Genomic DNA, 25155 nt, shown 5'->3' with positions numbered 1-25155 from the left:
CTGGATGACTTCTTCAGAACTTGATGCTTTTGTGTTTGAATTAACCCTGCCAGATGAAACTGCAGTTTAGTGCCTCACATCTTGTGACATAATCCTATGCCATATGGTCGTTTCCCTCACTCCCCAGCTTTCATTTCATTAAAACCAATTACATTTCCAAGTTTCAGCAATTCTGATGAAAATTCTTTGTCCTGAAATGTTCATTTGCTCTCTGTCTCTCTCTCCACAAGAGCTACCAGAACTGCAGTGTATTTCCAGCATTTTCTGTTGTTATTGCAGATTACTATGGATTCAAAGGAGGGCAGATATTTGATTACTCTACACAGATGTTGCCCAATCTTCTCAGTGTTTCCAGCCTTATTGTGCTTATGGCAGTTTAACACAATCCAGTAAAGAGTTAACCTTGGGGAAATAAATACCAATGATATTTTGAGTGATAGGCTGGAGATAGAGAAAAGCTGGAATTGAAACTCTTAAACATGACTGAGCCTCACTGAGAGGAGTACAACAAACCAAAAGGAAAGTCATTGTGAATACATTTTTTATCCAACGAACAATAGGTTTTGTGCTGATTTGGTGGTAAGATTGATCCTAGAACCATATCACAGTGTGCACTTGAAATTCTGCAAACATCAAGTGGGATTAGACTGCTTTGCTCCTCATCAGGGAATGTAGACACTAGGGGCTGAATGGCCTCCCTCCATGCTATAAATTTCTATTATCAACACCCTAGGTTAGAAGGGTGGTGGCAGTGGGGTGGGGGGGTGAGTGGGGGGGTGTGGTTGGGGAATCAGGCAGTGTTCCTGACTACATATTGAGCTGATGTGTGTGTGTATACATAAGTCTCTGTGTATATCAGAGACAACATCTAGTTCCGGTCACCAAGTGTCACATGAAGAGCAACCTCTCCAGCACTGCAGCAGAATCTGGGGTCAGAATATTCCTGGCAAGGTTCAGTGTCTTGTCTCAGTGATAGCGCTCACACCTGAGGCAAAATATTGTGAGGTCAAGACCACCTGAGCCCCAAAATCCAGACCAGCACCCCACTGCGGGAGTGCTGCCCTGTCAGAGGGGCAGCTCTGCACATGATATGATTCAAAGAAGATCTGGATAAGCTCCTTCAATATGTCTCCATTCAGTCTAGACGTCAGCCGATGTTTACTTGAACATTTGCCATTGTAATTATCCTTGAATTAAATCTTGAGGAACATCATCTCTTGATAAAGCACTTTGCAGCTCCCTGTAAGTTGAACAAATGCGGATATTGACAATTATCACTATTCTCCCCCCTCCCTCCGCACCCTTGAGGAGTGTAGGTGCTGGAGATATTTCTGCTGTTATCCTATATGGAGCTTCCCATGATCCATCTTTTGTTTCTTCACTGATTTCCAGCACCTTTTGCCCTGCATCATTTCCCTCCACATATTCCCCTCACACTCTCTTTCCCTGCACTTGCTTAGAACATTTCTAACTTTCTCCAGTTCTGATGACACATCAAATCAGTTTGTCCGCCACAAATTCTGCCAGAGTGAGGAATATTTCCACTTTTAATTGGTGGGAGATTGCGGTTCCAAAAATAAACACTTCCAAGTATTTCATTGGCTCTGAAGCACATTGGGATATCCTAAAGTTGTGAAAGATGCTATTGAAATGGAAATTTTCAAATGAAACCCACACTGACAGTGAATCCAGGACTCTGCAGCCAACCTCCAGTGAGTTACAAAAAGAGCCAGCAGGACAGAGAATTCTGTAGTTTTATTGAAAACTTATGTTGACATCATGATGAGAAAGACATATCAGGCTACTTTTAAAAACACTGAATATTTAAAATCTGACAATATTACAGCAGGTTGGCTGATGTTGTGCTGAACCATGGCCAGTGAGAACACACAGGCCAGACTCTGGAACAAGGACTGAGCTCAGCAACTAATCAGCAAATATAAAATCAATTATTTTTCAGCTAGAATCCCCTTGAGTAGCTGCTCCTCCCAGTGCCGCTTGATGGAGTTTCCTCACTCCTTCCTCCGAGCACCAGGAACGAGCTCAGAAAGTCAGGACTAGCGGAGGGCAGGAATGAAAGTTACAGCCGGTAACTCTCAGAACACAACATCCAGCCAGAGCCAGTTACCCAGGGACACACTAACATTCAAATGTGCTGGACATAAATTCAATATTTGTTTCTTATCTCCATTTTTCATACAAGTTTGTTTTCATCAATTTTCTTCAGAAGTATAAAAAATACAGTTAGACTAAAATAATGAAGAGAAATCTTTGCAGTCAGTGTCAAATATTAAAAAAAGGAATATGGCAAAACCAGATGCCAGGGGTGGATTAGGAGAGCGCAAGAGAGAGAGAGAGAGAGAGAGAGAGTGAGTGAGTGAGTGAGTGAGTGTGCACACACAGGACACAGCACCCGGGGATTTAAGGAGAGGCTGTCCACAGGATCTACAGAGAGTAGGACGAGTTGTAACACGACTACAATTGTGTTTGTGTGGATGGAGAGCTGCTTCACAGGTGTCAACATAGGGGCTCTAGGAAATGATAACCTTTTCATAATGAAGTTCATCCCCTGCAGGTATTTGCATCTCATATGGCTGGCCTTGCTGAACATGCCCAGGCCTGGCCAAGGCTTGCTGGAGGGAGAAGTCAAAGTGTTGCACTGGGATAGTGTGACTGTAGGAAGTCACTGGGATTTTCATTGGCTCCAGTTCTGGTCATGAGGAGAGCGCAATGACTTGTTTCTTATTCACATTCAGCTATTGACATGCGGTTATTGACACACGGTTAGAGACATGAAGTTATTGACACACAGTTAGCAACACGCGGTTATTGAAACATTGTTATTGACACTCAGTTACTGACATGCAGTTATTGACACATGATTAGAGACACACGGTTATTGACACAGAGATAGCAACATGCGGTTATTGAAACCTGGTACTGACACTCACGTATTGACATGCGGTTATTGACACAAGGTTAGTGACATGAAGTTCTTGACACACAGATAGCAACGTGCGGTTATTGAAACCTGGTACTGACACTCAGTTATTGACATGCATTTAGTGACACACGGTTAATGACACACGGTAATCGATACACAATGATCAACACATGGTTATTGTCGCACGTTTATGGACACACTGTTATTGACATGCGTTTATTGACACGGCTATCAATGTAAGGTTATTGACACGTGGATATCGACACGTGGTTACCAATCTTTAGAGCATGAATTATTATCTCATTTGTCGAATTGAGGAAAGTGAACGTCTGGTAAAGCATCTTAAGGAGGCTCAGCTCTTCAATCGAATATTGTGAGTTGTTTTTGCCAAAGGGGAAGTATTTTCCCTGAATACACAGACTCAATAAATGGCACCAAAACAGAAAAAGCTTGGAAAACTCTACAGGTCTGGCAGCATCTTTGGAGAGAGAAACAGAGAATTAATTATTTCTTCAGCAAAGAAGATTGATATTGGGTGTGAAATGTTAACCCTATTTCTCTCTCCACAGGTACTGCCAGAACTGATGAGTATTCTCAGCACTTTGTTTTGATTTTAGATTTCCAGCATCTGCAGCATTTTGCTTTTATTTCAATAAACATCATGCCAGTGGGTGAAACTGGGGTGGGGTTGGGGTGGAGGTGGGGGACCTGAATTCACACAGACTGTTTGCACTAACTTTTGCCATTATTTTGAATGAAGTTTGGTGGAAATCCCTGTGTTATTTTCTGTACGCAGAAAATGTCCTGATGCGGTTAATGTTGACAAATCACTACCGTGTGAGATTCTGAGAAAGGCCTGTGAAAGATTAGAGGAGAACATGGAGAGGTTATGGGATGGGCTGACTATAAAATATCCTGGGGCACATCTTAAAGGAAGAATAGCAGACAGAATAATCCTCAATGTTAACAATTTGAAATGGAGTTGAGTGAACATCTTTGGGTCACTGCTCTTTAACACTAACAGGGCATTAAGATAAGGCAAGAAAAAGTTAAATAGGATCCTTGGCTATTTCTGGGGCCACAGAAACATAGGAACTAGGAGCAGGAGTAGGCCATTCAGCCCTTTGAGCCTGCTGCACCATTCAGTAATGTCATGGCTGATCCTCTATCTCAACGCCATATTCCCCATTTCTCTCCAAACCCCTTGATGCCCATAATATCCAAAATATTAGCAATTTTTTTCATGAATATACTCAGTGACCCGGCTTCCACAGCTTCTGTGATAGAGAATTCCACAGGTTGACCACCCTCTGAGTGAAGAAATCTCTCCTCATGTCAGTCCTAAATTGTTTACCCCTTACCCTGAGACTGTGGCCCCTGGTTCTAGACTCCCTAACCAGGGGAAACATCCTCCCTGCATCTAGCCTGTCTAGCCCTGTTAGAATTTTATACATTTCAATCAAATCCCTTCTCCTTCTTCTAAATTCTAGTGAATACAGGCCCAGCCGAAGCGATCAGCCATGATCTTATTGAATGGCAGAGTAGCTTGATAGGCTGAATGGCCTATTTCTGCTCCTATGTTTTATGATCTTATGAACAGTAACTACACTTCAAAAGAACATCATTGGCTGCAAATGCTTTGGGATATTCTGAGGGGGTGTATGGCACTGAAAAAATGCAATTTTTTCTTTTAAATGTACTGGGTAACCCCTGGGCTTGTTGCTCGTCCTCTGGGCCTGTCCTTGAATCAAGGCTTGGAAGTGGATAACTGACTCCTTTCAATTTCCCAAAAATATACTTTATTCAGAAAATTTGTAAAGAGACCTTACAGTTCAAATTGGATATTACATAAAGTGCAATACAGATTAGCACTCTGAGATGCCTCACTGCACTTAAACAATTACATCTGATATTTGCAATATTCCTTTGCTGTAATTTACTGTCTGAGGGGACTTACATATCTTCCCCACTGCAGCCTCCTCGAGGACCCCAGGTATACAGGAAGGGTCTGATGGGAAGGGTTCTTCACACCACCAGCCAAGCTATGTTTTGGTGCTTCTTTAAAAATTCTGCCAATGAGGTATTCTGCCAAATGGCTGTCAGTCTGCTGAGGGAGCCATCTGTAGTATGATCAAAACCAGCAACATTGAAAATGTCTCACACCTGACAGCCAGGATCTTATCACCACCGGAGAGGGAATGTCGCCCCCACCTGTCCAGTTTTTATATTACTATGGCTACCCACTCCTTCAGTGACAGGATTATAGATGCTAAACCCAAACCTATTTACATCTTAGAGTTTTATCTCCCAACAACCAAGATGGATGATAACAGTTTTGATAGAAATAAGAATAAAGAAAAGTACAGCACAGGAACAGGCCCTTCAGCCCTCCAAGCCTGCGCCGATCATATTGCCCGTCAACTAAAACATTTTGCTCTTCCGGTGTCCATATCCCTCTATTCCCATCCTATTCATGTATTTGTCAAGCTGCCTCTTAAACACCACTATCGTACCTGCTTCCACCACCTCCTCTGGCACCAAATTCCAGACACTCACTACCAATTGTGTAAAAAACTTGCCCCACACATCTCCTCTATAGTTTTCTCCTCTCACCTTCAATCTATGTCCCCTAGTAATTGACACTTCCACCTTGGGAAAAAGCTTCTGACTATCTACTCTGTCCATGTCACTCATAATTTTGTAAACTTCTATCAAGTCGGCCTTCAATCTCTGTCGCTCTAGTGAGAACAATCCGAGTTTCTCCAAACTCTCCTCATACCAATAACCTCCAGAAAAGGCAGCATCCTGGTAAACCTCCTCTGCAACCTCTCCAATGTCCCCATATCCTTCTCGTAATTTGGTGACCAGAATTGCACACAATATTCCAAATGTGGCCTAACCAAGGCTCCATACAGCTGCAGCATGACTTCCCAGCTTTTATACTCAATACCCCTGCCGATGAAGGCAAGCATGCCATATGTCTTCCTGACTACATTATCCACCTGCGTTGCCACTTTCAGTGACCTGTGGACCTGTACACCCAGATCCCTCTGCCCGTCGATGCACTTAAGGCTTCTGCCAGTTACTGTATAATTCCTGCCTGTATTAGACCTTCCAAAATGCATTACCTCACATTTGTCCGGATTAAACTCCATCTGCCATTTTTCCACTCAAGTCTCCAACCGATCTATACCTCGTTGTATCCTTTGGCAATCCTCTTCACTATCTGCAAATCTTCCAACCTTGGTGTCATCTGCAAACTTACTAATTAGCCCAGTTATATTTTCCTCCAAATCATTTATGTATACTACAAACAGCAAAGGTCCCAGCACTGATCCCTGAGGAACACCACTGGTCACAGCCGTCCATTCAGAAAAGCACCCTTCCACTGCTACCCTCTGTCTTCTATGACCAAGCCAATTCTGTATCCATCCTGTCAGCTCACCTCTGATCCTTGTTCGACTTTACCTTCTGTACCAGTCTGAGAAGGACAAAGGATTAATAACTGATAAAATTACTGCGGGAAATTGTTCGAGGAAGAACCAGGAAAGATAAAGAATGAAGATCAGAAGTTAAAAGGAAGAATCAGAATCTGAGGTACTGAAAGGTGAGATAAGAAAAGCGATAAAGAACATTAAGTAGAAAGGCAGAAGGACAATATCAGCAGAAGAGCTAAGAGCAGGAGGTGAAACAATAGCAGATGCAGAGAAAGAGATTATTGATGAGATATGGACCACAGGACTATATCTGAGGTGGTCACAATGCCCAAATAGCAGGTACACAGGACTGCAAAGTACTGCGTGACATCATCAGTCACCCCCTGTGTAGACAGAGAAGTAGCAGAGGGCCAGTTTGCTTTCATTCCTGCAAAGGGAACAACAGACACACTCAGCTTGTGCTCAGAAGGAGAAATGTGAAAATAAGCAGGAAGTCCAGCTTTGACTCATGTTCATTGATGATGCCAAAGTTTTCGATGCTCTCCAGCATAATGCTCAACGGACGACACTGTCTGTGTGTCTAATACAAGAGCTGTACAGAAATGCTTCCAGAGTCATCAGAGTTGGTGATGGACAAACAATCCAATTCCATTTGAGGAGGGAGTCAGGCAGAGGTCTCTTCTGTCACCCACACTGTTTAATGTTGTGGGAAAGAACATAATGAGGATGGAGCAGCAAGTTATTAGAGAGCTGCAGCTGCATCATAGGAGGGTGTAACATATATAATCTCAGATATGCAGAAGCCACCACACTCATAGCCAGAATAAAGGAAGAGCTACAGATTATATAGGCCTAGTCTAAAGACACAGAGTCTTTTTGACTAAATATAAATGAGGTAAATGCAAAGTTATGGCTCTGAATTACAATAGAAAAGTTAAGATTGAAAGTACCAATATAGAGGCAGTGGACAAATTCAAGTACCTTGGATTGATGATAAGCACCAAAGTTCCATCAGAGAATGAAATCAAGGTTAGATTAGTTACGTGTGACCTGTGGCCTAAGTAGCATCTGGAAGTCCAAAGGCATCAGCATGAAGCTGAAAAAAATGTCCAGTCCAGGCACTTGTGTGGAATGTGTCTCTTTATGGATGTGAGAATTGGACTCTGAGGAAAGGATGAGAAGAGGTTAAGAGCTTCTGAAATGTGAGTATGCAGGATGCTCAGAACCAGCTGGATGAACAGAAAGAGAAATGAGAGGGTTAGATTGAGAGCAGAAATTCAATAATCAAAAGCGTTGCTACACACAGAGAAAGCCAAGGGCAGACATTGGGAATGAAGATCTGACAGCCTTGTCCTGGAAACTTGAGGGTTAAAACAGAAGAGGAAGAAAATTCGATGCATGGATAGTGTTGAGATATGGACTGAGGGATGTTTGAGAAACCAGAGAAGAAACAAAGTAATGTGATTGGCTCCACTAAGCCTATGGTAACAATCAACAAACAAACCCACTTCCATTTTTCAACACATACCCCAGACTTTCTGAGCCACATTCCAAACATCTTCAGGTAGTCTGATCTGATGGTGAAAGGGACAAAGGACCAGTTCCCAAAGAAGGTGACCTCAGTCTTGCCACAATTTACTTTGGCTCCCGAGGTCAGTTTGAACTGGTCACAGATGCTCATCAGCCTGCACACTGACAGCGGATTGGGGCAGCAGATAGCAACACCATCCATGTACAGGGAGACTTTGCCCCAAGTGTCTCCACTGCCTGGGATTGTCACCCATCTTATGCCCTTATCATTCCTGATGGACTTGGTGAAAGGTTCGGTACAGCACATGAACAAATCAGGGCGGGAGGACAATCCTACCCGACTCCCGAATTGATTGGAAGGTTTTCCCATTCCCACCCATTGATTGAAACTAAGCTTCTGGTGCCTATGTTGAGCAGTTGGATCCCATTGTAGATTCCACCTTCCAAACTCCATTTTGGAGAGTACATCCATCATGTAGGTGTGCAATATTCTGTCAAAGGCCTTTGCCTGGTCCAAGCTGATGAGGCAGGTGTCCACTCCCCTGTCCTGTACGCAGCCTGGTACTACTCAAGAATATGATTGCCTATCAGATCTTCCTGCTGAGTACAGCACAGGTCTGACCTGGGTGAATCACCAACTCCAGAGCAGACTTGACCCCATTGGCAATGACCTTGGACAAAATTTTGTAGTTCATGTTAAGCAACAAAATGTGTAGCCAATTTCTAATTTCCTCCCTTTCCCCCCTTCTGCTTGTAGATGAGGGGGGTTGATGCCTTTCCTCATGGATTCAGACATGCTGCTGACCAGAAGCATACTCTCGTACTCTTCCAGCAGACCTGGGCTGATCCAGTGCCAGAGTCGAATACAACTCAGCCTGTAAACTGTCGTTTCCAGTTTTACTCGTCTTGAAGGGCCTGGTGGCCATTGTTGGCTCATCCTGAGTTAGCAGTTTGTCCAAACTCTCCCATGTCCTGTGATTTAAGATCTCCAAGATAGAGGACAGGAAGGAAAGTGAGGCTCTGCTGTCTGTGGTCTTCAGAACTGTTTCTGTCCATTGCAATTTTACAGGTACATGGGCCAAATGCATATCCCAAGGCTCCACAGGTGACCAATAGGACCATAGAAGGCTGTTTACTCATGGCAACCAATGAAGTAGCCGCCACATGAACTGCCATCCAATTAGGCTTGGTGACCTTCCTCTCTGAGTAACTGGCCACTCAGACTCAGCCCGTTGCTAATGTTGGAGAGAGTTCGGGAGAGCAACTCTGTATTGGGCTGCTCTCCTTTTCAATGTACCAGGGCCAAGCCCACCCCCAGCAATTGGAAGTGTGAACCCTCCCGAGTGGGCTTAACTGGGCAGCTGTGCCACTGCCTCTCCACCCCTGGCAAAATGGTCCAAGTCCACATCGTTAATAGAGATCAATAAAAGCAGTGGTCCCAGCACTCACCCTGGGGAACCTCACTATCTGCTAGATGAAAACCCACCACTCACCATTACTCTTGTTACTTGTCACTTGTATCCATGCTGTCATTGTCCATTTTATTCTATGGACTTTAACTTTATTGGGAAGCTTATTATGTGAAATTTTTTCAAATGCCTTTTGGAATTCCATGTATACCACTTCAGCTGCATTACCCTCATCAAGCCATTCATTCAAAAACTCAAATCAACTTAGTTAAAAATGATTTTCCCTTAACAAATCGGTGCTGGCTTTCTTTAATTAATCCAGATGAGCCCAAGTGATATTGTTTCGAAATGTTTTCCACCCATCGAGGTTGAATAGACTGGACTGTTGTTGCTGGTTTTAGCCTTGAACTCTTTTTTGAGCAAGGGTGTCATATTTGTAATTCTCCAGTCCTCAGGCACCTCTCCAAACCCCCCACCCAAGCCAAAGGAAGATCAGAGCAAGTGCTTCCACAATTTCCATCTTTGCTTCCTTCAGTAACCCCTGGATGGATTGTGTCTCATCCTGGTGCTTTATCAGCTTTTAGTACTAGTAGCCTGTAATTGACCTGGATAGTCCTCCCCACTGCTTTCTGTCCTTTAACAAATTCATTATCCATGCTAATACATTACCCTCCCAACCCCACGTCTTATCTTAAAGACCAGGATGGATTAATTGCATTGGAGTCTGAGTAACTGGCCATTATCCCACCTGAGGTCAATATATCAGAGGTGCTGTGGGCACTGAACACAGTTCCTGCTATCCAATGTGTGAATAGGCAACTCAGCCTAAACTGGAAATGAAACTGTGGATTTACATGTTCTTTATGTTTTAACTCTGTAATGTCCAAATTCAATCAGACAAGGTACAGAACACATTTCATAGATTGCATGTGGGATATGGCAGTCAATGTGTGTGAGAGACACAGGTGTGTGTACTTGTGCGGCACAGCAACTGTGTACGCACGCATGGCAAGCGTCTCACTATGTGCAGAGCATCATACTGAATGGGTATAAAAAATCCATAAAAAGCAAGTGAAATATATTTAGGGACGTGAAGAAACAGAAAATTGAATCATTTAAGGTATTTTGCCAAAGTTTCATCACACAGTCACATTCATGTATTTCACAGTCACTGCTGCACGATATTGTGCTATTACAGCCAGTTTGGGAAAATGGAATCAGGAGAGTCTCAAACCTGTTTAGTCATTCATTTATTAGGCTCTGGAGCCAAGATATTTACTTTCCAGTCACGTCCAACTTATACCCAAGTCTCTGTCTTGGGAAAACATTGCATTAGCCCAGGTCTTGCTGGGGAATGGTGGCCTAGTGGTTATGTCACTGGGCTAGCAAGCCTGAGATTCACGCTAATACTCTCAGGACATGGGTTCAAATCACATCTGGTCTGCTGGTGGCGTTTGATTTCAAATAATAAAATCTGTGATTGGAATACATCACCAACTGTCATTATGAAACAACCCACCTGGTTCACTAAGGTCCTTTACATGTTCTGGTTCAGCATGTGGTTGACTCTTAGCCTCTGAAACAGATGAGCAAGCCATTCTGTTCAAGGGCAATTAGGGACGGGTAACAAATGCTGGCCTTGCCAGTGATACCCAGGTACCATGAAGAAATAAAACACTTCACTATGCACATGAAGCTTGTTCCTCCAAGTCACTTGTTTTATGTTTTTGTCTACAGCACTGGTTTAAAAGAAAGCAGCATGGTGTTCTAATCTGCCAAGCACTCTATAGGAGTGACCATCCCTCTGGTACACCTGCTCCAGAAAGCTTTCTCCCTCCTGGAAATTTCTATCCCTGACCCCCAGCAACAATCAACAGCTTTGCAAATATTTAAAAACTTTTATTTCAAACAATATTAACATCAGGATAACAACAAAACAAAACAGATTACATTGCAGAACATTTCTCCACTATGTCTACAAATGTGCAAAATCTTGTGCAAAGGCACTTTGTTCACAATTCACTGCTGCATATTGCACAATCTATCCCAGCAGATATATCATACAAACTTTATTTATTAAACATGAATGTCTCAACAATTGTTGAAGAATACTCTGTATGAGCACTCTGTGCAAAATACATGTTCCATCAACCCAAAACAATCTATTAAGTACAACTTAACATTGCTTGCAGAGAGAGAGACAGAGAGAGAGAAAGAAAAGAGAACATTTGCACATCAATAGATTTGTACTTTTAGCCATTTTGCAATTCGTACCTTTCTGATTGGACTGGATGGAGCGCCTGATACAATCACCATCCCACCAAACTGCACAGGTTAATGTACCTGGAGTTGCAATGTGTATTTTTCTCACATCTACTAAAGCATGTGTGCTCCTACTGAAGCAGCCAGCAATGCTTGGCCCAAGGCAGTACATATCGGTTTAACTGTATTCCGAATATCTAACATACCGCTTAATCCAGCTTGCTATTTATCAGACATTTCCAGTTACCACTCTTCCAGATTAACAAATATTAATTTAATTTGGCTTCAATGATTTAATAGGAAAGATTTCGTAGAATGAGGAAGTTAGACCTTTAAGCTTTTACTCTGGCCCAAACACCCTGAGAAACATCATCCAGGTACATTCCTGTCCCAAATTCACACATTGGCCTAAATTATAGAGCACCAAACAAATTGACAGGATAGCTTTCACTGAACAGATTCTCTGATCCAGGCTGTTGCACTCCATATCCATCGAAGACCGGTGCAAGTGCTAGATTAACTGGAGAGGACTCATCACTTTGCATTGGGCTCCAGTTATTCGGATGTATTTGGGTGTCCTGACTGGAAACAAGCACATCTCTCCCAAAGTTCTCCATGTCAAATGAAGATGAAATGTGGCCAACTTCGGGTGAAGGGAAGCTGGCAGAGGTAGCGACGTACTGGATATCCTCTGTGATTGATGGAGATTGGGGAATTTTGACAGCTGGGAATCCCATTCCTGATCTTGGAATCTGATTTCTGAGCCGCCAAAATCTGGATCTGGGCAGTTTGTCGGTGGAAAGCTCTGGAGGTATGAAGAAGTAGATGGATATTGAGGATCTCCATTGATCTGAGAAGACTGAAGAACTTCCATAATCGGTTGTTCCATGGAGGTTCGATGCTGTCTGAAGGGCATGGTCTGCTGCTGGTATCTGTTAAAATGGGGCTCCATCAGTCCAGGTGTTAGCCCTGGGGTCAGGGAGAGGGTCTGGAATGAGAAATAAGACATCAGTCTGAGCAGCTAATTAAATACCACAGAGAGGTAAAGAAAACTGTTAAAGTGAGTTGGGCCCACAGGAATGATGAAACAATACCAGCAGCACTTCATCACAGGATGGTTACAACACAGAAGGAGGCCATTTGACCCATTTCTGCAAGAGCAACTCACATAGCCCCACTCTCCCACCCATTCCCCAAAGCCCCGCAATTTATTTGCCCTTCAGGTGCTTATCCATTTCTCTTTTGAAAGTCATGAATGAATCTGCCTCTACCACTCAGGCAATGCATTCCAGGTCCTAAACACTCACTCAGTAAAGAGATTTTTCTCTTGTATAACCTGTGGTTCTTTTGTTGTTCATCTTATTTAGGTGTCCTATGGTTCTCAACACTTCTGCCAAAGGGAACTGTTTCTCTCCACCTTTTCTGTCTAGACTGCTCATGGTTTTGAACACCTTCCTCTTCTCTTCTCCAAGGAGAACAGCCCCAACTTCTCCAAACTATCTACATAATGGAAGTCCCTCATCACTAGAACCATTTCTCCTGAATCTTTTTCTGCAGTTCTGGAAACCTTCACATTCTTCCCAAAATAAATGACTGCATCACTAGTCAGTACAGAGATACGGAGCGGACACTGTAATCCTGGGATAGTTGGGACTGTGATTCAGAGCAGATACTATAATCCCAGGATAATTGGGACAGAGGTGTGGAGGGGAGATCGTAATCCCAGGATAGTTGGGATAGAGGTATAGAGTGGACATTGTAATCCCAGAATAGTTAGGACAGAGATGTTGGGGGGTATTGTAATTCCTGGATAGTTGCGACAGAGATGTGGAGTGGACAATGTAATCCCAGGATAGTCGGGACTGGGATGTGGAGGGGACATTTTAATACTGGGATAGTCAGGACAGAGATGTGGGGTGGACATTGTAATCCCTGAATAGTTGGGACAGGGATGGTGGGGGGTCATTGTAATCCCAGGATAGCAGGGAAAGTGAGAGTGGGGGGACATTGTAATCCCAGGATAGCTGGGACAGGAATGTGGTTAGTCGGGACAGAGTTGTGGAGTGGACATTGTACTCCCAGGATAGCTGGGACAGATGTGTGGAGTGGACACTGTAATCCGAAAATAGTCAGGACAGAGATGTGGATGGGAGATTGTAATCCCAGCATAGTCAGGACAGAGGTGTGGAGTGGACACTGTCATCCCAAGATAGTCAGGACAGAGATGTGGAGGGGACACTGTAATCCCAGGATAATCGTCAAAGGGATGTGGAGGGGACATTTTAATCCAGGGATAAAAACAAAAAAACTGCAGATGCTGGAAATCCAAAACAAAAACAGAATTATCTGGAAAAACTCAGCAGGTCTGGTAGCATCGGCGGAGAAGAAAAGAGTTGACGTTTCGAGTCCTCATGACCCTTCGACCGATACTGCCAGACCTGCTGAGTTTTTCCAGGTAATTCTGTTTTTGTTAATCCTGGGATAGTTGGCACAGATTTGTGTCATTGTAATCCCAGGATAGCAGGGAAAGTGAGAGTGGGGGGACATTGTAATCCCAGGATAGCTGGGACAGGAATGTGGAGGGGACATTGTAATCCCAGGATAGTTGGGACAAAGCTGTGGAGTAGACATTGAATTCCCCGGATAGTCGGGACAGGGATACAGAGCAGATACAGTAATCCTGGGATAGTCAATATATTTCATGATTCAGTTTCTTACCTGTGAAGAAATGGGACTGAAATTTGATTGATTCCATGAGGTTGCTGGGGGTTGGATACCTTGTCTTCGTTTAACCTTCATCCTTCTATTCTGATACCATGTTTTGACCTAAAATTAATAAAAGCAAGGAATTAATGCTTTTGGTGAAGATACATTGCTTAAGTTCTCCGAAGGCCAGTGCCAGCTCTTTGAAAGAGCTATCCAATTAATCCCACTCCTCTCAAACCCTGAACATTTTTACACAGACACTATTTATCTAATTCCATTTTGAAAGTTACGATAGAATCAGCTTCCTGCCACTCCACCCCACTTTTCAAACAGTGCTTTACATAGGAACATAGGAGCAGGAGGAGGCCATTCAGCCCCTTGAGTCTGCTTCACCATTCAATTAGATCATGGCTGATCTCCAATGGCATTCTCCCACTAGTCCACATATCCCTCGATATCTTTAATATCCAGTCATGTATTAATTTCTGTCTTGAACATATTCAATGCCTGAGCCTCCACAACCTCTGGGGCAGCAAATTGCAGAGATTTCCCACCCTCGGAGTGAAGAAATTCCTCCTCCACTCAGTCCTAAATAGCCTGCCCCTTATTCTGAGACTATGTCCCTGTTTCTAGCTCCCCCACCCCCACCCCCAGCCAGAGGAAACATCCTTCCTGCATCTACCCTGTGGAGTCCTGAAAGAATTTTGTATGCTTCAATCAAATCCCCTCTCATTCTTTTAAACTCTAGAGAACACAGGCCCAGTCTCTTGCTATAGAGGGAGAGCAGAGAAGGTTTACCCGACTGATTCCTGGGATGGTGGGACTGACATATGAAGAGAGATTGAGTCAATTAGGATTATATTCACTGGAGTTCAGAAGAATGAAGTGGCATCACATAGAAACCTATAAAATTCTAACAGGACTAGACAGGGTAGATGCAGGAAGGTTGTTCCCGATGGTGGGGGAGTCCAGAACCAGGGGTCACAGTCTGAGAATACGGGGTAGACCATTTAGGATGAGATGAGGAGAAATTTCTTCACCCAGACAGTGGTGAGACTGTGGAATTCGCTACCACAGAAAGTAGTTGAGACCAAAACATTGTATGTTTTCAAGAAGGAGTTAGATATAGCTCTTGGGGCGAAAGGGATCAAAGGATATGGGGAGAAAGCGGGAGCAGGTTATTGAGTTGGATGATCAGCCATGATCCTAATGAATGGTGCAGCAGTCTCGAAGGGCCGAATAGCCTACTCCTGCTCCTAGTTTCTATGTCTCCTCAGTCTCTGCTCAGAGCACAATCTCGCCATCTCAGGGATCAGTCTGGTGACGTTTAAACTTACTGTATTAAATCGCTCACAGTCCCAGCGGCATCTTTATTTATTCTCGCAAAACACCTCAGCATTTTGAGGAATCGATGAAATCCCCTTCAGGAGAACAATCCCAGTTTCCCTGGACCCTCCATACAAACCCCTCACCCTGTTCTCAGTAACCTCGCCCGCCCAATAAAGCCATTACCTGTTTACAAGTAAGTCCCAAGTTGTTGGCGATCTCTGCCCGTTCCTGGGGAGAAATATACTTCTGCCTTTGAAAGCTTTCCATTAAAATTCTTTTCTGCTGCTCGCTAAACACGGTCCGGACTCGGGCTCTGGGAAGCTCGGCTCTCCTGGGGTCACTTCCTCGCTCAGACTCGCTGCTGCTGCGTCTGGAGACACTGGAACCTGTTGGGGTGAAAATTCAAATCGTTCACATGAGGAATTCTCAGCCCCTGGGCCCTGCTCTATTTCTCGTCCCATTTGAATTTCACTCGGGTTTAAGCGCCGAAATGATTTGAAAATGAACTTTGTGCCACTAAAGGAAAGAGGTTTCTCCGATAGATACATACATATTCCCGCCTTTCCCAATCCCAATTAACATTGACTAAAAACAAAGACTTTGAACCAATTCGGATTGAATTTGATTCGGCGCTTCCCGGATTATATTTTGGTCACTTTTTCATTCCGGACCTAAAAGCCAAACAGAAAAGGCTGGAAAATCTCACAAGGTCCGGCAGTGTCTGTGGAGAGAGAGAGTTACCATTTCCAGACTAACATGAACCTGCTTCACAATCACCGCGTTTTCCAGCATTTTCTGTTTGGCTTTCAGACTTCCCGCATCCACAGAATTTTCATAACACAAACAAAAATACCTGCAAAAACTCAGCAGCTCTGGCAGCATCTGTACAGAGGAGCACAGTTAATCTTTCCAGTCCGCATGACTGTTCAACAGAACAGAATAGAAAGTTCAGACACACTCGAAAGATTAACTGTGTCCCTCCCCACAGATGCTGCCGGACTTGCTGAGTTTTTGCAGGTATTTTTGTTTTTGTTTTGGATTTCCAGCGTCCGCAGTTTTTTTGCTTTTATCCGCAGAATTTTCCTTTCATTCATTTCTCACCTGGCGGATTCCAGACTCCGGTTCCGGGAATTTCCTGGTCGTTGGCGGGGCTGGCGCTGTATCCAGGAGCTGCGGAGAGAGACACAATTTACAGACAAGCCCATTCTGAAACCCTCCAACAGCAAAAATTACACTAAACCCAGTCCTGCATTTCCACCCGGAGCCCAGCCTATACCCAGAGTCCACCCCCCAACCCGGAGTCCACCCCCCAACCCGGAGTCCACACCCCAACCCGGAGTCCACCCCCCAACCCGGAGTCCACACCCCAACCCGGAGTCCACCCCCCAACCCAGAGTCCACCCCCCAACCCGGAGTCCACACCTCAACCCGGAGTCCACCCCCCAACCCGGACTCCTCCACCAACCGGAGTCCACCCCCCAACCCGGAGTCCACCCCCCAACCCGGAGTCCACCCCTCAACCCAGAGTCCACCCCCCCACCCGGAGTCCACCCCCAACCCGGAGTCCACCCCCCAACCCGGAGTCCACCCCACAACCCGGAGTCCACCCCCCAACCCGGAGTCCACCCCCCAACCCGGTTTCCACCCCCCAACCCGGGGTCCACCCCCAACCCGGTGTCCAGTCCCAACCCGGAGTCCCCCCCCAACCCGGAGTCCACCCCCAACCCGGAGTCCACCCCCCAACCCGGAGTCCACCCCCCATCCCGGAGTCCACCCCCCAACCCGGAGTCCACCACCCAACCCGGATTCCACCCCCCAACCCGGAGTCCATCCCCCAACCCGGAGTCCACACCCCAACCCGGAGTCCACCACCAACCCGGAGTCCACACCCCAGCCCTACACCCGGAGCGAGAGGGTGAGTAAACCATTTTTACTGACTTTGGGAGTCGACACTTTGCTGTTCACCCTGGATGTCGTCGCTGCCGCACATGTTATAGGAAGAGGCTGTAAAATCCGAAATGATCCCATTGTAGGCTAGAAATTCCCTGCTGAAGCCGTCCTCCTGTAAATCTGGAACTGGGAATCCTGGCAGGTAGTCGGGGTATAGACCCTCCATTCTGGCCGTGTTAGAGAGAGCTCTGCAAATGTGATGTCCCTGCACTCGCTGGGAGCTCAAATCACCTGTCTTTATGTCCTGGACCATTCACACTTACCGGCGGCCGAATCTATTCAAATGCAAACGAGATATGATCAGAGAGGCGGCGGAGGTGTGAAAACCATCAGGTAAGAACACCTTCTGAATGTAATCTTCTCAAATGCAGAATATTCGCATTTAATTTAACTTACTGGACGAAATTCCCGTAAATAAGAACATTCAAAGCCGCTGAGTTGCTTTTGAAGGTGACACAAATTGAGAAGAATAAAGATAAGAGCCTTAAATATCACAGCAGGGTTACAAAAACTCAGAGATAAAAACAAAAAACTGTGGATGCTGGAAATCCAAACCAAAAACAGAATTACCTGGGAAAACTCAGCAGGTCTGGCAGCATCGGCGGAGAAGAAAAGAGTTGACGTTTCGAGTCCTCATGACTGGAGAAACTGGGATTGTTCTCCTTAGAGCAGAGAAGGTTAAGGGGGAGATTGAATCGATGCATTCCAAATCATGAGGGGTTTGGATAGAGTAAATCAGGAGAAACTGTTTCCAGTGGCAGGAGATTGGTAACCAGAGGGACACAGATTGAAGAGAATCGGGAAAAGAACCAGAGGGGAAGGTTTATTTACACAGCGAGTTATTGTGATCTGGAAGGCGCTGCCTGAAAGGGCGGTGGAAGCAGATTCAACAGGAACTTTCAACAGGGAATTGGATAAATACTTTTTCCAAAAAACGGGGGAAAGAGTGGGGGGTGGGGGAGGGTGGGGTGAAGGGCAGCAGTGGAGAGTGGAACTAATTAGATAGCTCTTACAAAGAGTAGGCATAGGCATGATGGGCTGAATGGCCTCATGTGCAGTATTGTTTTAGGATTTTGATAATTGGAATCTCTCCTACCTGACATTTTAAAATAAAAACAGAAAATACTGGAAAAAAAACTCAGCATCTGTGGAGAGAGAAACAGAATTAACATTTCAAGTCTGGATGACTTCTTCAGAACTTGATGCTTTTGTGTTTGAATTAACCCTGCCAGATGAAACTGCAGTTAAGTGCCTCACATCTTGTGACATAATCCTATGCCCTTTGGTCTTTTCCCTCACTCCCCAGCTTTCATTTCATTAAAACCAATTACATTTCCAAGTTTCCACAATTCTGATGAAAATTCTTTGTCCTGAAATGTTCACTTTCTCTCTGTCTCTCTCTCCACAGGAGCTACCAGAACTGCAGTGTATTTCCAGCATTTTCTGTTGTTATTGCAGATTACTATGGATTCAAAGGAGGGCAGATATTTGATTACTCTACACAGATGTTGCCCAATCTTCTCAGTGTTTCCAGCCTTATTTGTGCTTATGGCAGTTTAACACAATCCAGTAAAGAGTTAACCTTGGGGAAATAAATACCAATGATATTTTGAGTGATAGGCTGGAGATAGAGAAAAGCTGGAATTGAAACTCTTAAACATGACTGAGCCTCACTGAGAGGAGTACAACAAACCAAAAGGAAAGTCATTGTGAATACATTTTTTATCCAACGAACAATAGGTTTTGTGCTGATTTGGTGGTAAGATTGATCCTAGAACCATATCACAGTGTGCACTTGAAATTCTGCAAACATCAAGTGGGATTAGACTGCTTTGCTCCTCATCAGGGAATGTAGACACTAGGGGCTGAATGGCCTCCCTCCATGCTATAAATTTCTATTATCAACACCCTAGGTTAGAAGGGTGGTGGCAGTGGTGGGGTGGGGGGGGTGGGGTGGTGTGTGGGGGTGAATCAGGCAGTGTTCCTGACTACATATTGAGCTGATGTGTGTGTACATAAGTCTCTGTGTATATCAGAGACAACATCTAGTTCCTGTCACCAAGTGTCACATGAAGAGCAACCTCTCCAGCACTGCAGCAGAATCTGGGGTCAGAATATTCCTGGCAAGGTTCAGTGTCTTGTCTCAGTGATAGCTCTCACACCTGAGGCAAAATATTGTGAGGTCAAGACCACCTGAGCCCCAAAATCCAGACCAACACCCCACTGCGGGAGTGCTGCCCTGTCAGAGGGGCAGCTCTGCACATGATAGGATTCAAAGAAGAGCTGGGGAAGCTCCTTCAATATGTCTCCATTCAGTCTAGACGTCAGCCGATGTTTACTTGAACATTTGCCATTGTAATTATCCTTGAATTAAATCTTGAGGAACATCATCTCTTGATTAGGCGCTTTGCAGCTTCCTGTATGTTCAACAATTGCGGATCTTGACAATTATCCCTATTCTCCCCCCTCCCTCCCCACCCTTGAGGAGTGTAGGTGCTGGAGATATTTCTGCCGTTATCCTATATGGAGCTTCCCATGATCCATCTTTTGTTTCTTCACTGATTTCCAGCACCTTTTGCCCTGCATCATTTCCCTCCACATTTTCCCCTCACACTCTCTTTCCCTGCACTTGCTTAGAACATTTCTAACTTTCTCCAGTTCTGATGAAACATCAAATCAGTTTGTCCGCCACAGATGCTGCCAGAGTGAGGAATATTTCCACTTTTAATTGGTGGGAGTTTGCGGTACCAAAAATCAACACTTCCAAGTATTTTATTGGCTCTGAAGCACATTGGGATATCCTAAAGTTGTGAAAGATGCTATAGAAATGGAAATTTTCAAATGAAACCCACACTGACACTGAATCCAGGACTCTGCAGCCAACCTCGAGTGAGTTACAAAAAGAGCCAGCAGGACAGAGAATTCTGTAGTTTTATTGAAGTCTTATGTTAACATCATGATGAGAAAGACATATCAGGCTACGTTTAAAAACACTGAATATTTAAAATCTGACAATATTACAGCAGGTTGGCTGATGTTGTGCCGGACCATGGCCAGTGAGAACACACAGGCCAGACTCTGGAACAAGGACTGAGCTCAGCAACTAATCAGCAAATATAAAATCAATTATTTTTCAGCTAGAATCCCCTTGATTAGCTGCTTCTCCCAGTGCCGGTTGATGGAGTTTCCTCACTCCTTCCTCCCAACACCAGGAACGAGCTCAGAAACTCAGGACTAGTGGAGGGCAGGAATGAAAGTTACAGCTGGTAGCTCTCAGAACACAACATCCAGCCAGAGCCAGTTACCCAGGGACACACTAACATTCAAATGTGCTGGACATAAATTCAATATTTGTTTCTTATCTCCATTTTTCAGAGCGAGAAAGAGTGAGTGAGTGAGTGTGCACACTCAGGGCACAGCACCCGGGGATTTAAGGAGAGGCTGTCCACAGGATCTACAGAGAGTAGGATGGAGCTGTAACACGACTGCAATTGTGTTTGTGTGGATGGAGAGCTGCTTCACAGGTGTCAACATTTCCCCTTCGCAACCCAATGATTCTCTGTACTGGAAACGTGACAAAAAATGGTTAATATCTTCAGCCTAATCACCAATAGGGGCTATTGGAAATGATAACCTTTTCATAATGAAGTTCATCCCCTGCAGGTATTTGCATCTCATATGGCTGGCCTTGCTGAACATGCCCAGGCCTGGCCAAGGCTTGCTGGAGGGAGAAGTCAAAGTGTTGCCCTGGGTTAGTGTGACTGTAGGAAGTCACTGGGATTTTCATTGGCTCCATTTCTGGCCATGAGGAAAGCGCAATGACTTGTTTCTTATTCACATTCAGCTATTGACATGCGGTTATTGACAAACGGTTAGTGACGTGAAGTTATTGACACACAGGTAGCAACACACGGTTATTGAAACATGGTTATTGACACTCAGTTATTGACATGCAGTTATTGACACACAGGTAGCAACATGCAGTTATTGAAACATGGTTATTGACACTCAGTTATTGACATGCGGTTATTGAAACCTGGTACTGACACTCACGTATTGACATGCGGTTATTGACACAAGGTTAGTGACATGAAGTTCTTGACACACAGATAGCAACGTGCGGTTATTGAAACCTGGTACTGACACTCAGTTATTGACATGCATTTAGTGACACACGGTTAGTGACACACGGTAATCGATACACAATGATCAACACATGGTTATTGTCGCACGGTTATGGACACACAGTTATTGACATGCGTTTATTGACACGGTTATCAACATACAGTTATTGACACGTGGATATCGACACGTGGTTACCAATCTTTAGAGCATGAATTATTATCTCATTTGTCGAATTGAGGAAACGAACGTCTGGTAAAGCATCTTAAGGAGGCTCAGCTCTTCAATTGAATATTGTAAGTTGTTTTTGCCAAAGGGGAAGTATTTTCCCTGAATACACAGACTCAATAAATGGCACCAAAACAGAAAAAGCTTGGAAAACTCTACAGGTCTGGCAGCATCTTTGGAGAGAGAAACAGAGAATTATTTATTTCTTCAGCAAAGAAGATTGATATTGGGTGTGAAATGTTAACCCTGTTTCTCTCTCCACAGGTACTGCCAGACCTGATGAGTATTCTCAGCACTTTGTTTTGATTTTAGATTTCCAGCATCTGCAGCATTTTGCTTTTATTTCAATAAACATCATGCCAGTGGGTGAAACTGGGGTGGGGTTGGGGTGGAGGTGGGGGACCTGAGTTCACACAGACTGTTTGCACTAACTTTTGCCATTATTTTGAATGAAGTTTGGTGGAAATCCCTGTGTTATTTTCTGTACGCAGAAAATGTCCTTGTGTGGTTAATGTTGACAAATCACTACCGTGCGAGATTATGAGAAAGGCCTGTGAAAGATTTTAGGAGAACATGGAGAGGTTATGGAATGGGCTGAATATAAAATATATTGGGGCACCTCTTCAAGGAAGAATAGCAGACAGAGTAATCCTCAATGTTAACAATTTGAAATGGAGTTGAGTGAACATCTTTGGCTCACTGCTCATTAACACTAACAGGGCATTAAGATAAGGCAAGAAAAAGTTAAATAGGATCCTTGGCTATTTCTGGGGCCACAGAAACATAGGAACTAGGAGCAGGAGTAGGCCATTCAGCCCTTTGAGCCTGCTGCACCATTCAGTAATGTCATGGCTGATCCTCTATCTCAACGCCATATTCCCCATTTCTCTCCAAACCCCTTGATGCCCATAATATCCAAAATATTAGCAATTTTTTTCATGAATATACTCAGTGACCCGGCTTCCACAGCTTCTGTGATAGAGAATTCCACAGGTTGACCACCCTCTGAGTGAAGAAATTTTACCTCATCTCAGTCCTAAATTGTTTACCCCTTACCCTGAGACTGTGGCCCCTGTTTCTAGACTCCCTAACCAGGGGAAACATCCTCCCTGCATCTAGCCTGTCTAGCCCTGTTAGAATTTTATACGTTTCAATCAAATCCCTTCTCATTCTTCTAAATTCTAGTGAATACAGGCCCAGCCGAAGCGATCAGCCATGATCTTATTGAATGGCAGAGTAGATTGATAGGCTGAATGGCCTATTTCTGCTCCTATGTTTTATGATCTTATGAACAGTAACTACACTTCAAAAGAACATCATTGGCTGTAAATGCTTTGGGATATTCTGAGGGGGTGTATGGCACTGAAAAAATGCAATTTTTCTTTTAAATGTACTGGGTAACCCCTGGGCTTGTTGCTCGTCCTCTGGGCCTGTCCTTGAGTCAAGGCTTGGAAGTGGATAACTGACTCCTTTCAATTTCCCAAAAATATACTTTATTCAGAAAATTTGTAAAGAGACCTTACAGTTTAAATTGGATATTACATAAAGTGCAATACAGATTAGCACTCTGAGATGCCTCACTGCACTTAAACAATTACAGCTGATATTTCCAATATTCCTTTGCTGTAATTTACTGTCTGAGGGGATTTACATGTATCTCAGCCCCTCGGAATGGTAGGACCACCTTAAACAATGGTCTTTCCCTATTGAGCCTTCGCAGCAACTTCCCAAAGCTCCAGTGCATCCCATAGAAAACAGTCCTGGACCTCGGAATGTGCCTGTCTACAATATTTGTTCATCAACAGCTCTCTGTACTGGAAGACCAGCAAGTGTAGACCAAACAGCATCTTTCACTGAGTTGATGGTCCTCCTGGGCAGTTGATGTTCATCTTGGAGTGTACCCTTGGAACAGCCCGAGCCCTTGGAGCACAGAGTCCTGGGTTATGAAACTGCTCAGGATGAAACTCAACAAAACCATTGCATTTCTTTCCAGACCTGCTTTGCAGAGGCACATTCCATAGGGAGGTGGATGGTGGTCTCTTCCCCACTGCAGCCTCCTCGAGGACCCCAGGTATACAGGAAGGGTCTGATGGGAAGGGTTCTTCACACCACCAGCCAAGCTATGTTTTGGTGCTTCTTTAAAAATTCTGCCAATGAGGTATTCTGCCAAATGGCTGGCAGTCTGCTGAGGGAGCCGTCTGTAGTATGATCAAATCCAGCAACATTGAAAATGTCTCACACCTGACAGCCAGGATCTTACCAGCACCGGAGAGGGAATGTCGCCCCCACCTGTCCAGTTTTTATATTACTATGGCTACCCACTCCTTCTGTGACAAGATTATAGATGCTAAACCCAAACCTATTAACATCTTACAGGATTATCTCCCAACAACCGAGATGGATGATAACAGTTTGGAAAGAACAAAGAACAAAGAAAAGTACATCACAGGAACAGGCCCTTCAGCCCTCCAAGCCTGCGCTGATCATATTGCCCATCAACTAAAACATTTTGCACTTCCGGTGTCCATATCCCTCTATTCCCATTCTATTCATGTATCAAGTCGGCCTTCAATCTCTGTCGCTCTAGTGAGAACAATCCGAGTTTCTCCAACTTCTCCTCATACCAATAACCTCCTGACCAGGCAGCATCCTGGTAAACCTCCTCTGTACCCTCCACAATGCCTCCATATCCTTCTGGTAGTGTGGTGACCCGAATTGCACACAATATTCCAAATGTAGCCTAACCAAGGCTCCATACAGCTGCAGCATGACTTCGCAGCTTTTATACTCAATACCCCTGCCGATGAAGGCAAGCATGCCATATGTCTTCCTGACTACATTATCCACCTGCGTTGCCACTTTCAGTGACCTGTGGACCTGTACACCCAGATCTCACTGCCCTTTGATGCCCTTAAGGTTTCTACCATTTACTGTATAATTCCTGCCTGTATTAGACCTTCCAAAATGCATAACCTCACATTTTTCTGGATTGAAATCTCTCTGCCATTTCTCTGCTCAAGTCTCCAACCGATCTATATCCTGTTGTATCCTTTGGCAATCCTCTTCACTATCTGCAAATCCTCCAACCTTGGTGTCATCTGCAAACTTACTAATTAGCCCAGTTACATTTTCCTCCAAGTCATTTATGTATACTACAAACAGCAAAGGTCCCAGCACTGATCCCTGCGGAACAACACTAGTCACAGCTCTCCATTCAGAAAAGCTACCTTCCACTGCT

This window comes from Carcharodon carcharias, chromosome 33 (assembly GCF_017639515.1).
Source record: "Carcharodon carcharias isolate sCarCar2 chromosome 33, sCarCar2.pri, whole genome shotgun sequence".
Taxonomy (NCBI): Eukaryota; Metazoa; Chordata; class Chondrichthyes; order Lamniformes; family Lamnidae; genus Carcharodon; species Carcharodon carcharias.
This window is presented reverse-complemented; position numbering follows the sequence as displayed.